Genomic DNA, 24,505 nt, shown 5'->3' on the forward strand with positions numbered 1-24,505 from the left:
TCTGGCCTGTCTTGAACAGGAAGGAAGGAGTCAGAAGTGTTTTGCTAATCCCATAGCTGTTTCAGTGCTGAGGTCCATTGCTGCATGCTGTGCAAGCACTGAAGAGATCTCTAGAGCACATCCAGCTCAGGCTCTGCACCAGGGCAGAATCCATCCACATGTGACAGATGTTGGTCTAATCCATTCATACAGACCTCCAGTGAGGGAGATTTGCAACACAGCCTGCCTGCCTGTTGCTTATCCCCTAGATAGGGTGTTTTTTTCATATATAATGTAAATCTTCTTTTTTGCAAATTAGGTTCTTGGTTTATACCCTTCCCAGTGGACATTTTGAGCATTTAATTACTCACTGATCTCTTTAAAACATCCTTTAAGCAGTACCAAAATTTTTCCACTTCACAACGTAGTATAGTGATTTACACTAGCTGAGCAGCTGCTCTACAGTTTTAAAAGACCTGCTCTGTAAGCACCAGACACTTTAGGGGGTGGACGATGGGAAATCGAGATTTATAATTTTATATTCAAGTGTTTCATGATTCTAATGCAATCAGGTTTGATAGTGACAATAAGTCATTGTGAGCTGTGATGGTGAACTGTAGAAACCAGCTGTCTGAGGGCAGGCTGTGCCAGCTACTGGTAGACAGCAAGATGGGTATTGCAGTCTCAGAAAAAGCACTGCAAGCACTGCCATCATGTTCTCAGATTTGCTTCCTCTAACACTGGTAAATTCATGTTAAGAACAAGGGAGAATGAAACAGAACCCATAGAACCAATAGTGGTTTGTTTGTTTGTTTTTCTCCCAAACAACTTCCAGCAGAAGATCGTTGAAGCTTTTCAGCATCACACAACAGGGTTTTTAATTCCAGACAAGATCTTAGATGACAGATTTTGCTTTCAAGAGTGATCTAGTCTGTTTCTTACAGAAGCCTGATACATTACATTTATGGGAGTGGTCCTTCTGTAGTAAATTCTTACAACCACTCCGGGTTTGGCATGGAAAGTGACTGCTCCAGACCATAAGACAATAAAAATAAATAAATAAACCCACTTGTATCAGCTTGGAAATCAATGCTCCTGGAAATTCTGTTCACAGAGAAAGCACGACAGCAGCAACTGATTTCTTTGTAATGGCTTGGAGATTTATCCCGAACTAATTACCTGAAATAACTCAAGACCAGATGGCCTGGATACACAACCAAAAGTTGTGTGACCAGGATTAGACTCCACCACACCTTATGGCTACTGGCATGGGTTTGCCTGTATGGGATGTAATGATAACGCCTCTGGTCCTTGCAGGGAACGGGAAGACAGGAAAAACTGTGGGGAGAACAGGAATACAAATAAGCAAAAAATAACATCAGTACAAGATCTTTTTGATATAGTCAAAATTTCAAAGGAAGAAAAGAACTTCTGCTTTCTTCTGGCCTGGCACAGCTTGTGACAAAACAAGTGAATAAAACACATAATGACAATGAATAAAAGGCATAAAAATGGACTGAAAAAGAAAAGGAAGACCCAAAGGAAAGATAAGGAGACTGTGTCTCACGGTTAGGACCATGCAAAGAAGAGACTGGAACCCAGACTGGAATAACCTGAAACCCTGGAGAAGCAGAGAAATTAATTTAATGCTGAGCATTATCAGAGGTATCACCTCATTAGCTGCATTGCGCTCCTGATGCTTATCCCATACAAAGCTTTCACAAATGAAGCACCTTTCTGAGTCCCTGCAGGGGCATGAGCCATCAGACCAGCTGTGACTCTGCTTAGTGCCACCCTTGTCACAGCACAGACCATGGCCAACGCAGCCACGGCCTTTGGAGGATGCAGCTAATGGGTGAAGAGGTGGTGTCCAACTTTTGTAATGGTACTGTCCCAGGACTGGAGGACTCTTACAGGAAACAGGAGCTCTCAGAGCTAACTGCATCTTAATTACAAGTGCTCATTAGGGCTCACAGCTACCATTTCTCCAGAGAACATATGAGCTGTGAGGCTCGTGCCTGGGCTGGAGGCACCAGGCCCTGATCCATACCAGCACCCAGGAGCTGGTCTGTGCCCTGGTGAAGCAGGGAGGGACTTGGAGCAAGGACGGTCCCTCTTCCATGGCACTGCCTGTGTAGGTTATGACAAGATGCAACAGGCAAACATGAGGTAGGAGTGGAAGCAGTAAAATGAGGCAACAGTGTCACAAATGCATCATCAAAGAGTGAGCCTCTCTGCCTTTCTAGGCACCGTTACATGGGACTGCTTTTGAGGCAACAACAACAAAGGGGGAGGCATAAGGAGTAATTTGGGAGGGAGCAGTTTTACAGACTTCATCTGGGAGCTTGCCACTGGTTGCAGCGTGGGAGATAGCATGGAGCTGGCTGACAAAGAAGCCAACAAGGAAGCAGCACAAGGAAATGTCATCTAAGAAGCTTGTCCCTGGGCCACTGATAACCTAGGAGGGTTAAGGAACGGGGTTTCTTTTGGGCTGCTTGGGCAGATTGTTTACCCTAGGAATCAAAGTGCACAGAAGAATCAATATAATAGGTGTATTTGCTAAGCATTTCAGGAAAAAAGCAGGAACACTTTGCTTATGTATATACCTGAAAGAGGACAACTGTTACGTGATTTTGCCTAAACCAGATGTGCCAGCATGGGACTAGAAATTGTCCCCAAAATCAGTGTGAACTTCTTTGAACATCCAGTGGTTCTTCGTGTGATAACATGGTTCCTCAGACAACAAACAGGATTAGAGTGAGTACTCAGGGTGTTGGTGCAATACAGAAGCTCAAAGTGCTGAAGAAGTAGACCAAGAGTAAAGGAGGCTTGGATGCAATTCATGGTCTGGGAGTAATAGAAGAACTAAATAATAAAGCAAAGGATAAGAACACTGCTTAAACAAGAGGAAGGGGAATGTGCTTGATGAATATCAGGCTGATAACCAGCTATTTTCTTAAATGTTTGAGCTACAACTGAAGGCCACATCAGGAGGGAGCAGAAGCAGAGGGAAGCCTAATTAATGGGACAGGGTCTCAGGATTGAAGCACAAGTCACTGAGAGTGAGTGGGAGAAGAGGAGAGCCAGAAGGCAAGGTAGGGAGGTGCTAAGGCTGGGTGGTATCAGGTGTGATGTACATCACTGCAACGTGAAGTAGGAAAAACAGTCGGGCGGGGGATATGAAGTGAACTGATAAAAGCAGGGAGAAGAGGACAGCTAGAGGGAAAGGAACCATTAGCTTTCATTCAGCTTGCCTCCTGCAGAGAGGCTATCACAGGAATTTAGCATCTGTGTTTCATGTGTTTGTTGCTCAACTTGTGATATGTCTTCATAAGTAACAACTTTGGTAAATGTTTTTTTTTTTTTCCCTCTCTCATTAGTCTCTGTGCTGCTGTTGCTGAGGATCTTTACAACATGAAGTGGAGTGGTAAAAACTTCTACTTGCCATGCATGCAGGGTGAAATCACCAAGCAGTGTTGTTATTGAGTGGAGAAAACACAGTGTGGGAGCTGCTGAAAATCAATCATATTTTAGTGGTTTAACTCTGCTGCTTCTCCTGGTATTAAATGTCCTCTGATAGGCCACATTTACAGAGGACTACAAAAAAAAAAAAAAAAAAAAAAAAAAAAAAAAAGAATGTAGCCAATTCTTGGATTGACACAGAACAGAATTAAAAAATGCAAGTTCATAACCTTTGTCATTATAATTGCGTAAATTACGTTCCTGATCTCATCAGATGCCCTCTCTCCCGGTCCCAGGCCGCTGGCTTCCACGTCTCCTGCAGCAGAGCCCCGTGACTCTCCCAGGCTCAGGTTTCCTGTGGTCAGCCAGGATTACCTCATGGTCCTGAGTCATCTTCAGCTCTTCTGCCTCCAGGAGCAGAGCCGTGTCCATCACCAAACAGCCTTGCTAAAGCAGAGTCTGATTTGCTTAGAACAAAGACAAGGCAGAGAAAATGGACCTACGACAAAAGAGAGATCTATTTGAGTCTATCTGCGTGCCTCCCACTGAGACTGACTGCGCTGGCTCCTCCAGATTCCCTCAGCAGAGCCTCTGCCCACATAGTCCTGTGCCCAGCAGCAGCTTCTGTCAACTGCCTGCTCCCTCCTGGGAACAACTTCTTAGCTTCTCGCTGATCTCTGGATTTTCAAGCATCTAAACTGGCAAAACAAAGCCTGAAGCTTTCCACTTGAACTGAATATAGGATGCTCAAAGGAATCAGCTTTTCAGTGCCTGCTGGGATGTTCTTGTCTGGAAAGTCACTGTGCAGACTGACATGTTTTCTTCTTCCCACAGTCCTGCTTAATTAGAGCAATGCTCGCTAGCCAGGAAGCATTCTCCTACCCTTCCAGAAGTCAAACAGATTAGCTTAATTTCCAAGGGTACATTTACATTGCAGAGAACATGATGCAGAGATCCCCAAGCTAGCACTGAGCTGATTTGGCAAGTCCACACAGCACAGCAAAGTACTGTGCAGATATGCCAAGTGGGACTGAGAGGCAGAATAATCATGTTCAGCTGGCACAGCACTCAGGGCTATATTGCTTCTGTTTCAGTGCTGGCTTGCAAGGAGCCTCTGCACTGTTTCCCAGTTCTTCAGGCTGTGGGAGTGAATTGTGCCACACCAGCCTAGATGTCTTCATGCACACCCTAAGTTGCTGATCAGATTCATAGATTATTACATTGCAACTCTGCTCCATCACAACCTCTGTCTTTTAATCAATGAAAAAATGTCCCTTAGTATGATCCATTTCACCTTCATTTTGCTACATTTCTGCTGTGAGACACTTTGAACCTCTACTTTGATGCAATGATTTTTTTTTAAACCTATACTTAAGAAAGTCATATAAGCAATCAGATGCTTGCCCTTACCCTGCTCTCTTTCTTCCTTCCAATGTCCCCCAAAGCCTTTGTGAGAAATAGCTTAAAAAAAAAAAAAAAAAAAGACATTTTCCTAAGAATTATGATTTGATACTGGATATGATATGATTAACAGCTTTGGCATCAGCCTGTATCAGTTACCCTAAATTCAAGAAACCACTCCTTCTAGCAGGTCCTAGCAGTGCAAAGAACAGCCAGCATGAGAAAATTTGCCAGCTTGCAAAGTTTTTGTAGCACTGACTGTGTTCTTGAAAAGCAGCCAGCGCTCCATCCCATCCACTTGTAAATGTTCTGCAGTTATTCTCTTAATAACTCAAGGTTGATGGATGAGTGTAAGGTTGGGCAGCTTTGTTTGATAGCCTAGGGGAGAGAGAGGGAGGGAAAGAAACAAGTATCAGCAAATAGATTGTGCAACAGACAAATAAAAAGAGTTACACAATACACTCTATATTTTAAATAAGCCTTCTGGAATGCTGTCATTGCCACCAATTGATGTTGTTTAGAAGAATTCATCAGTTAATGCTGCTACAATCCTACCAATAATTTCATTTGAAGAGAGACTAATGGGTGCAAATCATTGCCCCCTGCTAGTGTTTAAAGGAGTGTCAACAATGTTGAACAATATTTTCAACAAGTTGCATTTTCTAAAGAGAAAGATTTCCCTTTAAAGAGAGATATTCCCTTCCTTTCTGTCTCCTTCCCTCTTCTCAGCTTGAGCAGCATCTCAGGAGAACAGGAGATTTCAAACATGAGGTGGAAGAAACTTGAGATTTTTCCACACCTCAAAGTCACTTTGCTAGTGATTCATGCAAAGGTTTTGTTAATTGTTTAGTTCAGTGACTTTCAACCCATTTAGAGACACAGAGCAAAAAGTTCCATCCCCAAAATTTTCACATTAGGTATGTGAGAAATGCAATCGCTATGGTCAGTGACTTAAATTTGGTAGAAATGGAGATTACCCCTCAACTTGGTGAATACTGCCATTGTCAAGATTGTCAAAGTTCATTTTATGAACAAAATAATTTTATGTGTTATGAAGTCTTCTGGCAAATATCAATGAATTACTTCCCTCTTGAAGAAAAAGACATAAGTCCTTTCTTTTTCACCTCCTGCCACCTCTAATCCATTCTCTCTCCTTGCAGATTCATCTGCCTCCCTCTGTGATCAATAGTCAACAAAACATAAAAGTAATGAAAACATCTCTAGTATGAATTTATTTATTTTTAACTGAAGCATGAATTTTGCAACAAAGTGTGTGGAAGAATTATGGGAATAATAATGATTTCAGATCTATTACGTGTGTAACTACAATCAAGCACATGTTAAGGACAAAGTGTATGGTCATGCACAGTATAGCTCGTAGATCACTCAGTTCATCAAGCAAGTCACCAGTGAGAAAGTGAGCACCTACGAGTCCTTTTGATGTTTGGGCTGGGCTCACTGTTTCACATAATTAATACACTTTTTTTTTCAAAACCAGCAAGCAGAGTATTCATGTGTTGATGAAGGAAAAGCACAATAGCATATGCAATGTGTACTCCAACATACACTTATTAAAATCAACATTTAAATGCCTATTGACCTCAGTTGTGATCAGCAGGCTTTGTTCATATGAGAACATACATATGAAGGAAAATAATAATAATAATTTTAAAAAAAGCTTCTGATAAATGGAGGAAAACATTTTTTGAAGAGTTTGAGGCAACTGTGTGGCTACATGCACAGGTCCACTATTAGCTAAGTCAGTCTGCAATTTAGCAGTAGTTCTGACTACTACTGACTGACAATGATTACACAGAGCAGCTTCTGCAGGGGGCATATGCCAAACTTTCTCCTTGGTAAGAAGGCTCTGCCTGACTCTGTATGACTGGGGCCTGGGAACATGTTCCTCCTCATCCTGCATGTGATGATACCAAATTCCAGATGTTACACAGAGAGCACTGCACTAGAACAAGTGTTGCTCTAAATGAATGAGACCTGACCCCTGCAATCTATCCTGGCCATCCAAGGCTTTTCAAGTCTAGTTCAGGCTCTTCACTCTTTAGGCCCTTTACAGTCATTGCAAAAGACAACAGAGTTGCAGAGTGAATACCGTGATTAGCCTCGGTGCTCTTAGCCACAGTCCTCCAAAGTACAGCAATCTCTGTGTTAAACAAAAAATCATTTGGGCAGAAGGTATAACTCTTTTTAGAGCTCTGAATCTGAAGAATGAATTTCCCAGGGGCTAAAGGCCACTACAAACTACCAAACTTTCTGCTCCCACTGTATTTGACCTTGTCTTTGTAAAACAGCCAACAGAAACATGATGACTGGTACCCACCAGCACAGAGTGCTGCAGAAGACAAGCCGATGAGTAGGCAAATATCCTTTAAATCAGTAACTCCTGAAAGAGAAAAGTGCACTCCTGTTCCTGCTAGAGACATCCTGCTAGCTTTCTATTTCTGCTGTTTCTCAGCTTCAGCTTTCCACTACAAAAATCAATTTTATCTGAGAAAGGACTGTGAAAAAATTAGCTTCACATTTGTCCTGCTTGAAGCAGTTTTTACACTGTGACACTGAAAGATCAAAACAATTCGTGCTACAGTGCATCAGTCACACCAAAATGACAACTGGTTTTACTCTTATTTTTTTCATCTATGCAGTTTGAGAGTAGAGGGCAAAAGTCACATCTCCTTTTCTGGGGTATGAAACCAGAAAGATTCAGACAAAATGTTGTCAGAGTACTTACATAAGTGCCCCAATACATTTCCAACAGCCTTCTGCTAAGCACCCAATTAAAGCCTCTGTGAAGTTGAGTTTAGAAGGCAGAAGTTCCTCAGTCCCATAGCATGGTTAGTTCATCCCACGTTACCATAATATTGAATATTACAGTGCCAAGTAATCCAGTAATTACAGTTTTCCTTTTCAAATCTACTGGAGTTCTTTGGAGCAGATGCCATTAAAACAATCCAGAGATTTCCCAAAAGCAAAACAATGTTTGCTAAATGTCTTTATGTGCAAATGCACATTCATATAAACAGCTTAGAGCTAATTTCTGAAAAACACCATGTGAATTGTATTGTGTCAAACCTGAAAGACATTTGAGTGCTTCACCATTAAACACACAGAATCCTGCCTGGGTCATAGTAATATCATCTCTTTCTTTCTAAGGAAGCCTGTCTGACTTGACAAAACATGTATTGTCAAATATATGACAGATGATTCACAAGATAACAAGCAGTCACACAGTCTGCAATTCAGGTGACTACTAGAAACACCCATGAAAACCTTATTTTTATGCTATATTTCTTGTGAATTTATTCTTTCAATACATTTGTTACAGAGTTAGTTCCTTGATTGCTAAAATGTCACGGTAAGAACATGAGAAGGAGTGGCATGGCTAAGAAATGTCCTGCCATTTGTACCCCAGGGCCAAGCTCTCCAGGCTGTCACATACTCTAGGCTTGGGGCAAATTGAAATTAAAGGAATAGGAAGGAATAGAAAAAGGCATAGGAAGTTTGTATTTGCAGGCTCCCTGTAGCCAGATTACACACATTAAAAATGGTCATTTTGGAGCTGATTTACTTTGTAGAAGTTAAGCAGCACTCAGACTGTAAGAAGAGCACCAAGCAGGAAAATCCAGGGAAAGTATAGTATTTCTGAGAGACATTTGCAGACTTCCACTTGGGCCCCATAGCCAGGTTGGTCACAGGTGAGCTGCCTGACCCCCAGAGCAGCCGTAAAGTCAAGTCATGACTGTTTTGTAGCCTCGCTGCTGCGCCTTTCTGAACAGTTTCTGTTTTGTCTGTATGTGACTACCTACCTATAAGCACTTGTACGTATGCATACATCTAAACAAATCCAAAGGATCAGCCTGTGTCCTTTGTGTGAGAGCATTTGTATATAGATGTATGCATACAGACAGTGTCTCTTTTCATCCTTCCTTGTTCTCCTTGTTTCCCTCCTTATCCCTTTTCATTTACCTACCATTTAATAAATCCCCAGGAGCATGGACGTAATAAAAAAATAACAAAATCCTGACAATAACCTGACACTCTTAAACTCTCATTGTTTTTTGTTGATTTTTTTGTTTGTTTGTTTGTTTTTTTGTACATACCTTTACCCAGACTTCTTTAACTACCATAGCTAGCCCAGAACAGGTACAGTTTGGGCCATACACATGATTGCATGTATATGAGTATATGCTGACCGTTGTTGCTCTTGTTGGAGACCTGTAAGATTATCAAAATACAAGTAATAATAATTAATATCTATATGTCAGATATGGCCTCTCCAGTGAAGAACTAAAATCAAAATTACAACTCTTGCGGGAGTACGCCAAAACTGAAGGGAAATCTAGAAATGCACTATTCTGTAATCAGGTCAACTTACCTCATAGCACTTGCTGTAAAAACATGAATTACAATATGTTCCCTTGGCATTTCTGTGGTTGCCACTTTTTTATATTCAAACATTATAAAAAACCTTGCAAACAATGAGGATGAATCCCTAGCTCCCAGTAAGAGTGGCCGTACCCCCAGGGCAGCTCTGTGCCATGGCAAACTCCTCTGCATTAGTCCTGCAGGGGCACCTGGCTGCGTCCTGACAGTGCTTTAGGGCAAGACCTGGGGACCACCATCTCCTGCCTGGGGGAAGCCCACAGAGCAGTCAGAAAGGGAAATACTGCAGAGCACAGCCAGCCTGTAGTGGGCTGCATGCAGCTGCACAGCAGTTATTCCCTCAGGAGCAGGACTAGCCAAATCAGCAGTTCTCAGGGCAATGATGGGCTTTGGGTTTAGGAGGGAAAGTGATGGTGACAGAGATATAATGGAAGAATCCATCCTAAATAAAGGACAACTGTGCTTTATTTGTCTGTTTTGTTGGTATACATCAGTATGTATACGGAAAACACAAACTTTTCATAAATAGCCTAATTTCTTTAAAGAAACCCCCCAGAATGTTCTGGAGACCCCCCAGAATATTTTATTCCTTCAGCTGCTGCAGATACACAACCTTTAATTCTCAGTACCTTTGTAAATCAGGTCGTATACATATGATAAGTTTGTTAGGACCTAATTTTCAGTTATCTTTTTAAAAATGAATATAGGTTATAATCTTCAGAAGTAGAACAATAGTAAGAAGTTTGGACTGTCTTTCATTTGACGTGGTGTTTTCCATAGGTGCACATACTCACCCTACGGCCAATCTGAAACCAATGTGTTCAACTGCATACAACACTCAAGGACATTGCTGTTCTCCTTGGGTTTAGGGAGTTATGCCCAGGCCCATGGTTGCATTTAGGTGCTAATGACAAGTGTAATCAATAGGAGCTAGGTGTTTAAGTATCTTCACACACTCAGGACCTGTATCCCTCCCTGGACAGAAAGGCATAACAGTGAAAAAGAGCCAGCTCCGATTTTTTCATCTATCAAGGCCAGCGCTGAAAACTGTGAAATGTGATGTGGGACCCTGCTCAGGACTGCTGCAAGGTATGGGGTGGGCAGGATAGGATAGGATGAGAGGGCACCTAACATCAGCTGGGATTGTCTTCTACAGGCAAACGCAGCCAGAGCTGTCAGGCTCCTCAGGACATGCACAAAAGAAAACCTGCAGCAGCATGTGCCCAGAGGAGCCCCGCCATTCCCAAACATGCAGGAACAGCTGTGAACGCCGCCCAGGATGGAGCTCAGGGCCCATCTTTTTCCCTTACCACATGGTTCCAGGCCCTGCTGCTGCTTGAGGCTGCCCACGTGCTTGTACAAACCTGTACTTCACAAGTGCTCAGAGATAATATGTACATGAATTATTCACAGGTATCCGTAAAATTAGTTTTGAAAACTGTACAATAATGGCCTGACAACAGGCCGGTTGCATCTTCCATGGTTAATTTACCTCAAACAAAGCTGAAGAATCAGCAAATGTTTTGTTTTTGTTTCTTGTTGAGCCAACTTGGTTAAGAAATCTATCCTTCCTGATGCTTCATCTGGGAGCAGCCAGGTCCCCACATAGCATTTCTGCCACTTCCCCGAGCTACAGAACACCAGCATAGATGGACAGAACTTGAGTATTGCCCATGATAGCGCCAACAGGCCTGCCCTGTGGCATCAGCTTGGGTGCAATTCTCATTTGGGGCCCATTTCTACTCCCACTGAGTTCACAGGGGCTTGTGGTAGGGCACGTTCAGGCTTCCAATGTATTAGTAATGATACTAATGATATTATGTTTTGCCTGCATTACGGTCTGGTGCTTAGAAAATAAACATCTTGGCTTTGCCTCAGTGTTTATCTTCAATAAATACCTCAGCTTTGCCTCAACAATTATCTCTCCACAGCAGAGACCATTATCCAGTAGCAACATATAATTCCATTAACATTACCGTTTAAAATATATCCTCTTTGCGCTGCAGAGAAAGGAGCTGTGTGTGGGAAACATCAGGAGCCTCATGCATATTTGGAATTAAAACACAAATTAAATCATTCAGGCTTCTTTTTTTTAATCCCCTCAGTTTTTGTTATTCTATTTCTTGTTTTCCACAATGCAAGCTTTCTCTGGCTTATGAGGAGATTGCAAATGGAGAAATTTGGAAGGTGTCCAGAGAAAGCATATTTCAGGGCAATCCTGTGCCAGGGGCTACTGCAGGTGATAACTGATAAAGGCCCAACACACCACCTGAATCTGCTTTGAACTGACAATAGGACTTAAGGAACAGGTAAGTGTTGGGTGGGTTTTTTTGTATCTGCTAAGGAAAGTGTATGAGAATATCCTGGTGTTAATTGCTAAATATTAACATCACATTGACATTTAAATCTGATTGCACACAAGTCAGTAAGACGCCTAGAGTTTTACAAGGTGTTTAAAGAAAAAATAGTCTCAGTAATTTGGGGTCTAGAGCAGGAGTAATGTCACTGTCATGAGTAGAGTGCTCTGTGCAAACAGCCAATGCAGCGGCATCTGGAGAGTAACAGCTCCCTATTATGGACAAGTCTTTTTGTCCTCTGTACAAAGCCAACTATGCAGTTAGCTCTGAGTAAATATGCAGTAGGGCAAATTAAATGGGACAGGATCTGTTCTCATGTGCATCAATACAAGTCCAGGGGAACTCTATTAAGTTTGCAGAAGTAAATGAGATCAGAACCTGGCTCATTGTGTTAATGGACAATTGTGTTAAATGTTGGCAAAGACCTCAAATAGGAGGATTGCTCTGAGAGAAAAAGTTGCAGTGATGGGATGTGGCTGAAGAGGAATGGACAGCGGAATAACTGGGCAAAGAGAGCCAAGGTGTGGATGGAAAAAACACATGGGGGTTGCAGTCAAAATCTCCACTGCTAAATCCAGGAAAGGATACAGGTGTGGTGCCTAGGGATTAATAAATAAAGAAATAAATGCATAATTATTTTTTTTAAAGGGTGGAGGGGGAGAAAGGGCAGGGTGGTTTGAGCTATTTGAGACTCTTATAACCAAGCCTGCCATTTCCCATACTCATGTAGTGCCTCACTGTTGGACCTCAGCATTCCTGAGCTTCTGCACAGCTGAGACTTACCATTATCTCACATGTGCTGAGCCCTCAATGCCTACCTCATGGCCATGTGGCATCCTGGCACCATGGTCTCCTGAAGGATTCAGTCCAGTAAGTGCACTCTGAATGCACCTCGGCATCAGACTTCACACAAAGCACCACAGGTACAGTCCTATGCCTCGTGAGAGTGCCCAGTATTTTCTAAAATAACCACTAGTTCACTTTCATCAGCCTTTGGGACCCAATACTGGTGGCACAGCCTACAGGAGCAGGCAGCATCACCCAAAGCAAAGAGCCATCACTACCCTCAACCATCGTTAGCCACCAGACAATGTTTCTGCACTGCTGAGGTGAGGTGCTGGGAAGATGCAGGTGGAGGCCACTGGCACAGCTGAGCAGACTTGCCAAATTTGGCACTTGCTCATTAACAAGGTTACATGAGCTAGAGGCTTCTTCCACAGCCCTGTTATCTCCACTAGACAGACAAAATTAAAGTAAGTCTAGGAAATGTGTTTTAGTTTGTGGTTCAGGACCTCAGGTGGGACAGGAGGGTCTTTGTTCTTATTCCTCTTATGTATTTTATCTGATGTGAAATGCATGAATAAGCCCTGCAAGCACAGACAGAACCAATGTCACATGAACTGATGGAGTGGTCAATAATGAAGAAATCAGGTCCCTGATAAGGAGCAATGTGACATGCTTGGCAAAGCTGCACACAAGGAGCCAATTTTTTAATATGAACTTCAGCACAGCTAAAAGTCAAGTCGTTCAGCAGAGGGCACATTATGCAAAGCATCCACACAGGCTAAAGGAGCTGTTAGAGGCAATGACTCTGTGGGGTGGCCAAAGCAGATAACCCAACAGAAGGAAATCTTTGCTTTAGCAACAGGGCTGGAGGAATCTTTGTGTGTATGAACCTGGGAACTCTGGATGCTACGGGCAAAGACTGTAACTGGTCATGGTTTAAAAGTGTCCTGGCCTCATGTGTACAATTCAAGAAGAATGTTAATAGATTAAGACATTTCAGAAACAAGTCCAATGAATGACAGAGGATTGGAAAATATGTCTCACAGCAAGAGTTTCCAAAAGCCAAAGAACTTCACTAGAGCAAGGGGAAGGGTTCAGACAGCTATAATATAGGACTATCTGAATTTGCAGCACAACTTTTGAAACAGGCTCTCACACACCTCTATCTAGACAATCTGCCTTGGAAATAAGGTGAGTGGTTTCAGCAGAGAGGGGAAATTAACTGCTGGAACAATTTATATGGAGGGGAGGGTAGATTCTTCATCACTGGGAGTGGTTAAATCAAGTTTAGTTGTTTTATTCAAAGAAAAACAGTAATTCAAACAAGAATGACTGCAGGGAAGCCCTTTGGTCTGGGTTATAGAGGAGGTCACACAAGATGGTTCATTCTGGCCATCAGCCAATGAAAAGTTGTCAGCCTATGACCAGATTCCCCTTCACTCTCCATCTCTCATCTGTGAGCAGTGGGAGAGAAATGAAGCATCTCCAGCATTGTCTTCCTCCACCCTGGGATGAAGAAACACTGGAACTACAGGAGAGGGAGAAAGAAATGGGCAAAAAACTCTTAAGTACAGGAACTGAGCGTGGAAATTCAGGAATTAATAGCATATTTCTCTGGGTTGCATAACTAATTATTGAGCAAGAGAAGAGAGCAGATGTGGGCTGGTAGGATGTAGGATAAATTCATTAGAGATGAAGAGTCTCATGGCCAGCTGGAAACTTTGTAGTCTCAGGAGGCAAGAGAGAACTCTTACAGAAGAGGGTATCGCTCTTTGTCCACGTTAAAAAAAAAAATATCAAAACTTATTGTGTGCCATTCTCTCTTACATACACAAGGAAAAAGAATAAAAAATTAATATTGAAAAAGAAAGAAACATAGCTTTTTTTGAAACACCTCATGATATTAAGGTTATTCCCATAGTTAGTTGAGCTCTGAGTTTTCTTCATTTCTGCGGTTATTAGTGCTGAGCAAGATCCAAAGCCACAAGGCAGGCAATGCTCCCTCAGACTACTTTCCTGAGCATGTTATCTCATCCCTTTGTGAACGTATTCACTGAGGATGCCGCAGTGACCTCTCTTGGCAAGCTATGCTTGTGTCAAATTGCAGGTATGTCTTTCTTCTCAAGCTACTCTTTGTGTGATGTCTGCTAGGAGACCGAAAGAAAAATCAGCCCAAAACAGAAATAAAAACAAAAAGTACAGTGCTAATTGCCTGAAAGTTAAAGGCAGAATGTTGCCTATCATAAAAATAAAATAAAATAAAATAAAATAAAATAAAATAAAATAAAATAAAATAAAATAAAATAAAATAAAATAAAATAAAAATTGTCTACCCACTTTTATAGTGTTAACATATTACCAGCATAACAGTTCAGCCAACAAAATTTGTCACAGAGCCAGACCAGATTCAACATAAAATATTTGATCCCTGAATACTCAAATCTCATGCTCCTTTAAAGAACAGCACTCAGTAAGAGTCATCTTAAGTGCATTAGCCTCCCTTGACAATGATTTTGTAAATCCCATCACAAAATTAAGATACAATCCTATGATGCTTACACAAACTGTGAAAGCTCAGGCCAGTATTTACTTCTCTGACTTCTCTGTTGTTTATCCTGAGTAGAAGATGTATTTCAGCCATCTGAATTTGCACTCCAGGCTTTATCACAATATTCCTCTCATCATCCCCACCCTGGCCTGAAGGGAATACTGTCTTTAGGACACTGCACAAGTCACGGATAGTGGTGCAACACGCAGCTCCACCTACCTGTGGCTGGACAGGTAGATAAGGAATCTAGCCCATGCTCCCATCTGAATAAAGAAAAGCTCCCTGATAGGAAGGAAAATGAAGCACTGGAACAGGCTGCCTCGGGCACTGGTGGAGTCTCTATCAAGTCCTTAAGAACTGGTTAGACAAGCATCTGTCAAGAGCAATATAGGTGCAGTTCATTTTGCCTTCCAACCCTATTTTTCTAGATCTAGGATGAAATTGTGCTTCTGAAGAACTGTTATGATGATTTGCCTCTTCCCTGCATCCTGGGAAGTTAAGAAGGCACAGTTTGGCAACTGGCATTGAGGCAGGTGGATAGCAAGTCACATTAATCATCTTAGAAGGCTATCTACTATTGTCCACCTACTAGAGTCCTTGGTATTGATGGACATTTGGATCTTCAAATCCCAAAATGAACAACAGCTTCCAGACTTTTATAACTAGCATTATTTTTAGCCTGTTACACCATCCTCATGACTGATCTGCTGGAGGTGGCTTTGCTGTAAGCCCTGAGGAACGGGAGAGGAAGGGGTTTGTGGAGACATAATTTCCAGGGGGTGATAAGCTTGCATCTGTTTTGAACTGTAAAATGGCAGCTCGTTGTGAAATCCTCTCTGAGCATACCTTTTAAATGCCAAACAAGCACAGCACCAAAAGCACATAAAGAAATAATTGAAAGGCTCTGGAGGGAAGCCAAGAGGACGTGGCTAATGTTTCACCTAATCTCACCCCCTCGCTCGCTCTCCCCCAGCAGCCCTGCCTGCATGACGTGAACTTCAGAGCTTCAGCAGGCAGCTGCTTCTTGACTGTGCACACTGTCTGACCCGCTGGCAGCAGGACAAGAAAAACAAAGAGGCTAAAAACATAAAACAGAGAGAGATTAGGAGCTGTGCGGCCCGGAGTGCTCTCCTTTCATGGTGGGGCTGGGATTGAAGTCCCTCTGGAGGGCCTGCCTGAGCTGGGCTTGGAAGGCCCAGCTCAGACCTCTGCTGGCAGCCGTCCACCGCACAGGGCCCAGCTCCTATGGGTCTCGCTCGTCCTGCCAGGGGAGGCCCAGCTCGGAGGAGATCTGGCTGCCTCCCAGCCCTAGGTTTGGTGGTTCATTCATGTGAGGCTGGAGTTCATGGAGGGGAGCAGTGTGGGAAGAATTTGTAGTGAAACCTGTCAGGTTTTTTTCCTTTGGATAAATCCACTTTGATTCCCCAGCCTCCAGTCACTTGTCCTTTACATGCAAACGGTCATTTATCTCCTCCATCATGCCCCCAGACACATTTCCTTTGCACAGAACAGTTTATTCTTCAATAATCTATATTAAAATAAATTATCCAGAGGCTCATCCTAACAGTCCTGCTCTGAAACTCCTGCTTTCTCTGAGTAACTTCCAGCTGTGTGCTTGCTGTAGAAATTAGCACCACAAGCAAAGGGTACCCATGACACAAAAACTGCAAAGCCTCACCTGTAAGTGTGCTGCTACCACTTCCTGGGCAGGTTAAACTGAAAATGAAGCTGACAAACCTGTTGCACTAAGAGAAGCAGAGCTAGTCTACATGCAGGAATTTGGACTCAGTAGAAGCGAACAGTGTTAATTATTGATTGATTGTATTCACTTCCCTTCAAGTGAAGTTTTTAGGACTGATCTTTTACTTGGCCTTAAAATATAAACTGCAATTAGTGGGGCAGTGGTTCTGCAAAGCCTTTCAGTGATTTTAGAAAAACTCTTCATGTTAACATCAGCCTAAGTGGCAAAAATATTTCGGAGCCTAAATGAAAAGAAACAAATAATATTTTTTTTACTAGGCGCTGACCAAAAACCCCTGGAGTTTCAGTCATAAATCACCAGACCTGTGGCCTCCCACCATAAGCAGTAGTATAGCAGCAAAATAATTGCTGAATGGCAGCACAACAGAAGTAAAGATCAGAGACTGGTAGGGGGCTGAAAGCAAGTGTGACTCTTCTTGCAAAGAATATACAAACCGACAAGGAAGAAAGGACCTAAAAATGAACACACAGTTTGGCTAAAAACAGATACAAAATTAAAATCAACTGGATTTCTGAAGATTTGTTTTTGTTTGTTTATTTGTTTATTAGATTTGTTTTTGATCTGTCTGTTTTTCATTTTGGTTAGTTTCATTTTGAGGCCAAAGTGATGAAACGCTACAAGAAAGGAAGTTCATGTGGTTTTTCAGGGCCATCCAGAAGCAGAGTAATGGAAAACCAACAGCAAGCAGGAAGGACTGGAAAGCATGCAAGAGCTTTCCTACACAAACTGCCGAGCTCTGCAAAAGGAAGGTGTATCACAGTATCACAGAATGGTTAAGGCCGGAAGGGACCTCTGGGGGTGACACACAGACTCTTTCTTGGGGTTGTGCAGCTGTGTACAGACCTGGCATAGGCACAGGAAGGTGTGATAAATTCAGAGAGGGTACCAAAACTGGATTGTCCTTGGAGGCATAATGATCCATCCATCCCCTTTCCAACCACCTGCTGTATGCTCCCCCAAGGATCTGTAGTCTTTGCACTCCATCAGCCATAGGACTCACCTTGTGTTTGGCCAGCAAGGATTTGAGATGTGATCCTATGCTCTCTTCCCTGCTTGGGCAAGGTCATGTACTTCCTTGCCTTAGCGTAGGTCGGAATTTGCATTAGCATTGTGCAAACTTGAGACAAAACACCGTAGAACTAACTTTTTTTTTTTTTCTTCCTCTTCTCACTAAAAACTTGTGAGCTCCAGGGAAAGTGCAATAGCTTTGCTCTACATGGTGTCTTACTTAAGCTGTCTCTCTTTGCATAGTAACAGCACTTCCTGTAGCAAAAAAAACAACATGCATGTGTGAGTCTATCATTCCATTTATCCAGTTATATTTTGTGTTTTACAGGCTAGTCAACACAGACTTTTGAACAGTCAAAATCATCCTCACCCAACCACTCACTGTGCATAAGCATAAAGAAAACAGTATTAATTCTAAGTGTTGAACTGTTCAGGCCCAATCGGGTACATTTGGTGCACTATACTCCCACCTGGCCTCAGAAAATGTGAAAAATGTTCAGGAACTCACATTTGTCCCATCTGCAGACCGTTACAGAAGAAGCAGGACATCAGGGAAAGGCAGTGCCTGGAGATTGGCTTATACCCTGAGAAGGAAGAAGGAAGTTTCATATTTTTGGCCATATAATCTGTGGAAGTGTTTTGAGAATGGAAAGAAAATGACTTTGCCCCCACCCCACCTCCACCCCCCAACTATAGCTGAACCCTGTTTCACTAAGCATGCAAATTCCTTCTGCCTTTGATACAGGTATAGCTGCCGTCGTCGCTCAGGTATGTGAGCACTTTGCGATCTGTAAGGCATGCCTCTTCATGACCTCCTCTGAGCAGAAAAGTGAGAAAAGCTCCTACCTTCATTTCACAGGAGGAGGACTGATTTGGCTGAAATCCTAAACCTCAGAATGAGCTCAGCCTCGTAATAGCTAAGTAATAGCTAAAAGATTAACTATCTTTTTATATCATGTCTTATTGATTAAGTAGCTATGGACTGAATCTTCTCCTGGCTAAAGTCAACTTGCCCTCAAATCTTTGAGGGAATGTTTGCCAATTTGCTCCTTCTCTGGGTTTAACCTATAAATGTCAGACAGATAAGCTTCTGGAGTTGTGCAGAGAAGCATTTAGTAACCCTCCCATCCTTGCAGCAAGCAGCAGAGGACACATGGGTATGTGTCCACCACAGGAAGGATGTGCGTGGGGTGAGTGCTGGCTGGAGTGGATGCAGGGGCCAGAGGGAACCCACGGGGGGCGCAGCAGATCCCTGTGGACATTAAGGAGCTCTCTTGTCCCACCACCTACACAGAGCTACGACATGCAGTGGTGACATGCTGGGTCACACTGAAATTGCCTTTCCACAAGAAAAGCTTTCTTGTGTACACAAGAAAGCTTCTTTTTATACCACTCTAATATGAATAAAACAATAGCACAGGATAAATCCTGCTTTCCTTTATACTAAAATAAGTATGAGATGACACTGTTGGTTTCAGGAGAGGAGTTTACGTTCCTTCATCTTCCCACTCCCAGAAGAAAATGATTTTCTCTTAAGTAGGGAGCAGAGAATCCCAGATGTGGCTAGAGTTGCGTGATTAATCAGGAGCTGATGTTCAAAACCATAAAAGGAAAATATGAGGGGACTAAAAAGTTAAAAATCATTTGAGGTGAAGATACTCAGGAGATTTTGTTTCATTTCATTAATAGTTTAAAAAATAAATGTAACAATACAACCTTCAACGGCTTCCTTTAAAAAGGCCCAAAATATATAATGCTGAAAAAATAAGAGCTATTTTAACCATTTCATAAAGATTTCTTAAGGCTGTTCACTGAATTCAGCATGGTTCCAATATTTTCAGTCAAATTAGGACTGTATTTCACTACAGCAAATATTAATCTGAACAGAAAATATTAATCTGAAAAGAAAAGAAAAAAAAATCCCTTTTTGTAGACCTTCTATGTCCTAATTTGCTGTCCACTGTACAAATGCAACCCTCAGTCACCTTTGGGTGATTTTGGACCATTTCTCAAAGTTGTGACAATGAAATTACTGGCAATTTTTAACAAAAGCAACTGAACATGTTTTGCCTTTTAATCAATTGTTTGTTTCTTAGACTGCTTGTTCGACTCAATACTCAGCAAACATTTTTAAGGGAAACAATTGTTTCCTAAAGATTCAACACCCTGTCCCATCTGCTGTGGGTACAAAAACTCTGAGACCACCCAAAAAGTCATGGAGAAAAAGAAAAGGCATACGAGACTTGTCAACCTTCTTGTGACTTTGTGTTGCGAGTTTTATTCATGAAACACAGAATCTGGACACATGAGGAGTTTACTCTGCTCTCTTGGAAACAAAACATTAAAATGTATTTAAAATGTCCTTTATGGGATACAAATTAAGAGCTGGTTAAAAGATGAATTTAATTATATTCAGAAGAATTGTCATCTTTTCTATCAGCTAGTACCAAGTGACATTGGACATCTTACTATACCGAAGAATTTCCTGTCTTTATTGAGTCAAACTCTAGTCATATTTTTCATCAGAAAAGATAAATAGGAATTTAAGAGGGAAGACCCTGCGCAAAGGAACCACAATTCATCAACGTAAAACCTACAGTAAATTAAAACTGTGTTCTTTGAGGCATTTTAGCTAATAGAGGGGCTTCCACACCGTTTTGTCGTGCTAAGATATGCTCCTCATTAATCACAGCGTCCACGTGGCCCTGCCCTTGTTCAAAGGAATTGTTTTGGACAGCCATGTCCTCATGCACAGCTCACCCTTTGCTCCCCAAGCTTACAAGCACTTAGTGGGATATTTAGAGAAGAGAAAGGAATGCAAAGCATCAGCATGAGAGTGCTTATGAAACTCTGGGGGTGACATGGTGGTGCTTTCCAAAAAGGTGGGCATTTTGCCTTTTTTTTGAGGTTTGCACCTCAGTTGTGACAGAAAAGGAGAAAGGCCAGACATGAGATGGGAATAAGAGATGGGGGTTTCCACAAAATAGTCCCAAGTAGTCAAAAAATAACCAAGGTCAGAGCCTCATTCCATTCCTGTTGAAAGAGGGGAGTCAGTATGAAGTGACCCTGCCCTTTTTGAGACCTTGTGGTGCAGAAATGAAACACTGGACCTCCAGGCAGCCTCTCCCCAAAGACTTGCTTTGCCCTGCAATGCACGGACTGAAATTGAGCACAGTTTTTGCTTGCAGTTCTCCTCTGCAGCTCTGAGATGCACTGCAAAATGCACACAGAAAAATATTTGCTTGTTCTAAGGGTAAGCATCCCAAAGTGCCATAAACTCCACATGTTTTGAAATGTCTCTGCAGCTGGATCTGGATCATTTACCATATGAAAGATCAGCGGTGCTTTAAATGAAGGATGTTAACACCGCAGTGAGCCACTCTACCTTTCCTATTGATTTTGTTTCACTATCTGCAGCTACAAACCTGTGATTTCCATACCATATATTTTATGCATCCTGAAGGCTGCAGTGCTGACATCTTGGGTGGAAACCAAGCAGCCAGGGGGAACAGGCATATGAGAAGCATCCTGGCCAAGTGACACAGATGTGCCAGATGTAGCCAGAGGTTATGGGGCAGGAGCAGAATGTTAAAAGCATGTTTAATTCTTGCACAGCAATGGGTAGGGGCGACAGGTCCCTTATTCCAAGGTTCAGTGTATGTATGACTTGAAGAAATAAGCTGGCAGGCAGCACAGCACAGGAGAGGCTGGAGGCAGGAGCACTGCCAAAAGTCATGGTTCTGGTCCCCACCATCCAGGATGCCTTTGTCTGGTCTTGGAGCTGACAGCAGGAAGGCAACCCTTCCATCAACACTGCTACCCCTTCACCAGCAGGGACCAGAGGATTCCTCCTCAGGCTTTAGGAAATTCGGTGAGGTCAAGCATCAGCTTGAACAGTAAATTTTGCAAGTCCCATAACCACAGGCATCTGATACCAAAGCTATTCCCAAAAGCCCCATTGGCTCATGTAACTTTTAATTGCCACGTTATAAACATTTCTCTGCAGAACCAAATCAAGCAAAGCTTTTTTTTTTTTTTTTTTTTCTGTCATTTGTCATGTCTAAAAGATCGTGCAAGATAGGAAAAAGTTTTTTTGTTTGTTTTTGTTTTAATTCTAGTGAAACAAAAATACAATCAACCTCTGAAAGTGAGTCAGGATGCTTTGTTTTGACAAAAGTATTTTGGCTAATGAAAATATTTTAGCTAGAGTTTGACTACCTCAAATATTTTGAAAGTTTTATCACTAGGAAACTAGGAAACTAGGAAATTAAAAAAAGTGATGAGTCAAAAGTATTGAAAGAAAGTCAGTGTCAATTTAGTATTTAACAAACCACCAAACATTGCTGCGTTATGCAACAATTCCACAAAATTTCCACGGATTTGTGAACTGTCCCAGTGTTGTTACAGCAGCTGTCCCCATTTAAATAAAGTTTCTTTCTTAGGTTTCATGAAGCCCTGCCTTATCTCATTCAGTCACACAGAGTGGAAACTACATAGAGTGAAGCAGGAAAGTTTGAGGAAATAAGCATTGAAAAAATAGTTTTGGATGACCTTGTTTTTTCTTTCTCTTCTTCAGTTTTGCTCCATGGAAAAGATTTTTGTGAGAGCAACAAACATCTTAGATGTTCTAGTTTGGGGGAGTTCAGTGATTGTTTGTGTCTTCAGCTCCTGAGCATTAAGATTTCTGTCTTGTTATTCTAGTCTGAATTGAATAACTCAAACTGATTCTCATAACACTGAATTTGGGGATGAAGTTATGTGACTCATAATAATGTCAACCTTTCATTAAACTGAAGCTCTCTTTCACAGACATAATGGAAATAGGCAGCACCTTAAAGGGCTGAATCAGTCCCCATGGACTTGATGCTGATTTCACAGAAAAACATTGGGGATATGTCAGCATTAAACTACTGTAAGTGAAAGAAGGGCTATATCCTACTTTTTCAAATAATAATAGTAATAAACAAGCATATTAAGAATTGTATTCAGATAAAAGTATTATATTGAAAGTAGTCATCTTGCTTTATAGACAACAAGATTTTTTACAAAGTCCAGGAACTCGCATATTATAGTTGTTCTTGTACCTTTTGTGACCTGTCTTTCTAGAAGATGCTGTTTGGTACCTAATTGTCCCAACTGTAAATACAAACAAAATATAAAACAAATAGGAAAAAGTGTATAGCAATGGTTCAGGAGTTGAAGAAAAATAAGATTTAAATTTGAACAGGAGAAAAAAGAAAGCAAGCATATTACTCTGTCCACATCATGTCAAAACTGAGAGAGCCATTCTGAGCTACAACGCTATGTCAGTAAAGAAGAAACCTTAACCTTCAAATGGAGGGAGAAAGGTTAAAAATAATTAAAAATAAATAAATAAATAAATAAATAAGAAAGTGTACCTTGATAAATGCACCAGTTTTGCAAAGTATATGCAAAAATATTCCATCTACTGGGCCACATGCCAATATTTCTAGTCTTCTAGGAAGCAGTCCCTCAGCTGAATCAGGATGACTGTTTTGCACCCCTTCATCAAGTAAGTCAAATAGGAATCACCACACTTGAAAATAATCTTCAGTTGAGTTAATCGGAGTGCTAGCAAAACGTAGAAGAAATCAATCCTGTAGAAAATTTCCAACTTTCTATCTTTTCCATCAATGTTTCCCCAAATCAAATTTATACATAATAATGAAGTATGTATTTTTAAAAGTCTAATACCATTTACATTCTTTTAGAAATTGTTTAGTATGCCCCAAAATTTTGTGGTTTGCTTCTCCTTCTCCTTCTCCTTCTCCTGCTCCTTCTCCTTCTCCTTCTCCTTCTCCTTCTCCTTCTCCTTCTCCTTCTCCTTCTCCTTCTCCTTCTCCTTCTCCTTCTCCTTCTCCTTCTCCTTCTCCTTTTCTTCCTTTCCCTTTCCCTTTTCATTTTTTTTCCTTTTATTTTTTCTCTTCCTTTTTCTTTTCATTTCTCTTTCTCTCTTATTTTTTTCTCTTTCTTTTTCTTTTTCCCAATGTGAGTATTTCACAATGAAAGGCATGAATCTGATCTGGATTTCATAATGTCCCACTGACCTTGGTTCTGTGCAGATTTATGCCACTGAGCAGTTTGCATACAGAAATTATAGTTTTTGAGTATGCAGCTATGAAATATGAGCCCAGGAAAGCACAGTTATTATATGTGTAAGGTGAGAACAAGATTTGAGAAAAAGATTTCAGAATGTTTTAGAAAACCAAGACCAACTACTGCTTTCTCTCATTTGCTTCATGTTAGTACATCAATCAAGTAAACACTAAGAATGAATACTTAAACTAGTGAACAATGCTGACCCAAAAACAAACAGTTATTCTGGGCCAGAATTTGGAAGTTTTTATGTCATGCAAGTGAAATACTAGAACAAACTGTCATTAAGAGCAACGGGAGGAAAAATCCTATCCAAATCCAAGATAAAGTCTGATAAATACATGGAGATGACAACTGCCAAAATACACTCTGAGCTTACAGCTTATGCTCCTGTGCTCCCAGAAGAGTTCAAAAGCTGGTGGAAATAAAAGAAGAAACTTGAAATGCAGGTGGAAGTGTCCTGGTAAGCTCCCTCTGTGTCTGGGCATCCCTTTTTCTCAGTGTCCCTCTTGGTGGTGTGTGTAGCTCTCACAGACCTGGGCATGTCACTTAGAGTCAAGGAGGAAAAATTTTGGAAGTGTTACACCCCATCATAATGGCAGAAAGCCTCTGAAAGATGCCAGCCACAGGTCTGCCAGCAGCTGCAGGGAGCAGTGAGCAAGCTGCAGTTCAGGCTGGCTGCCTGGA

The sequence above is a fragment of the Aythya ferina genome (genome assembly GCF_964211825.1).
Source record: "Aythya ferina genome assembly, chromosome: 4".
NCBI classification, from domain to species: domain Eukaryota; kingdom Metazoa; phylum Chordata; class Aves; order Anseriformes; family Anatidae; genus Aythya; species Aythya ferina.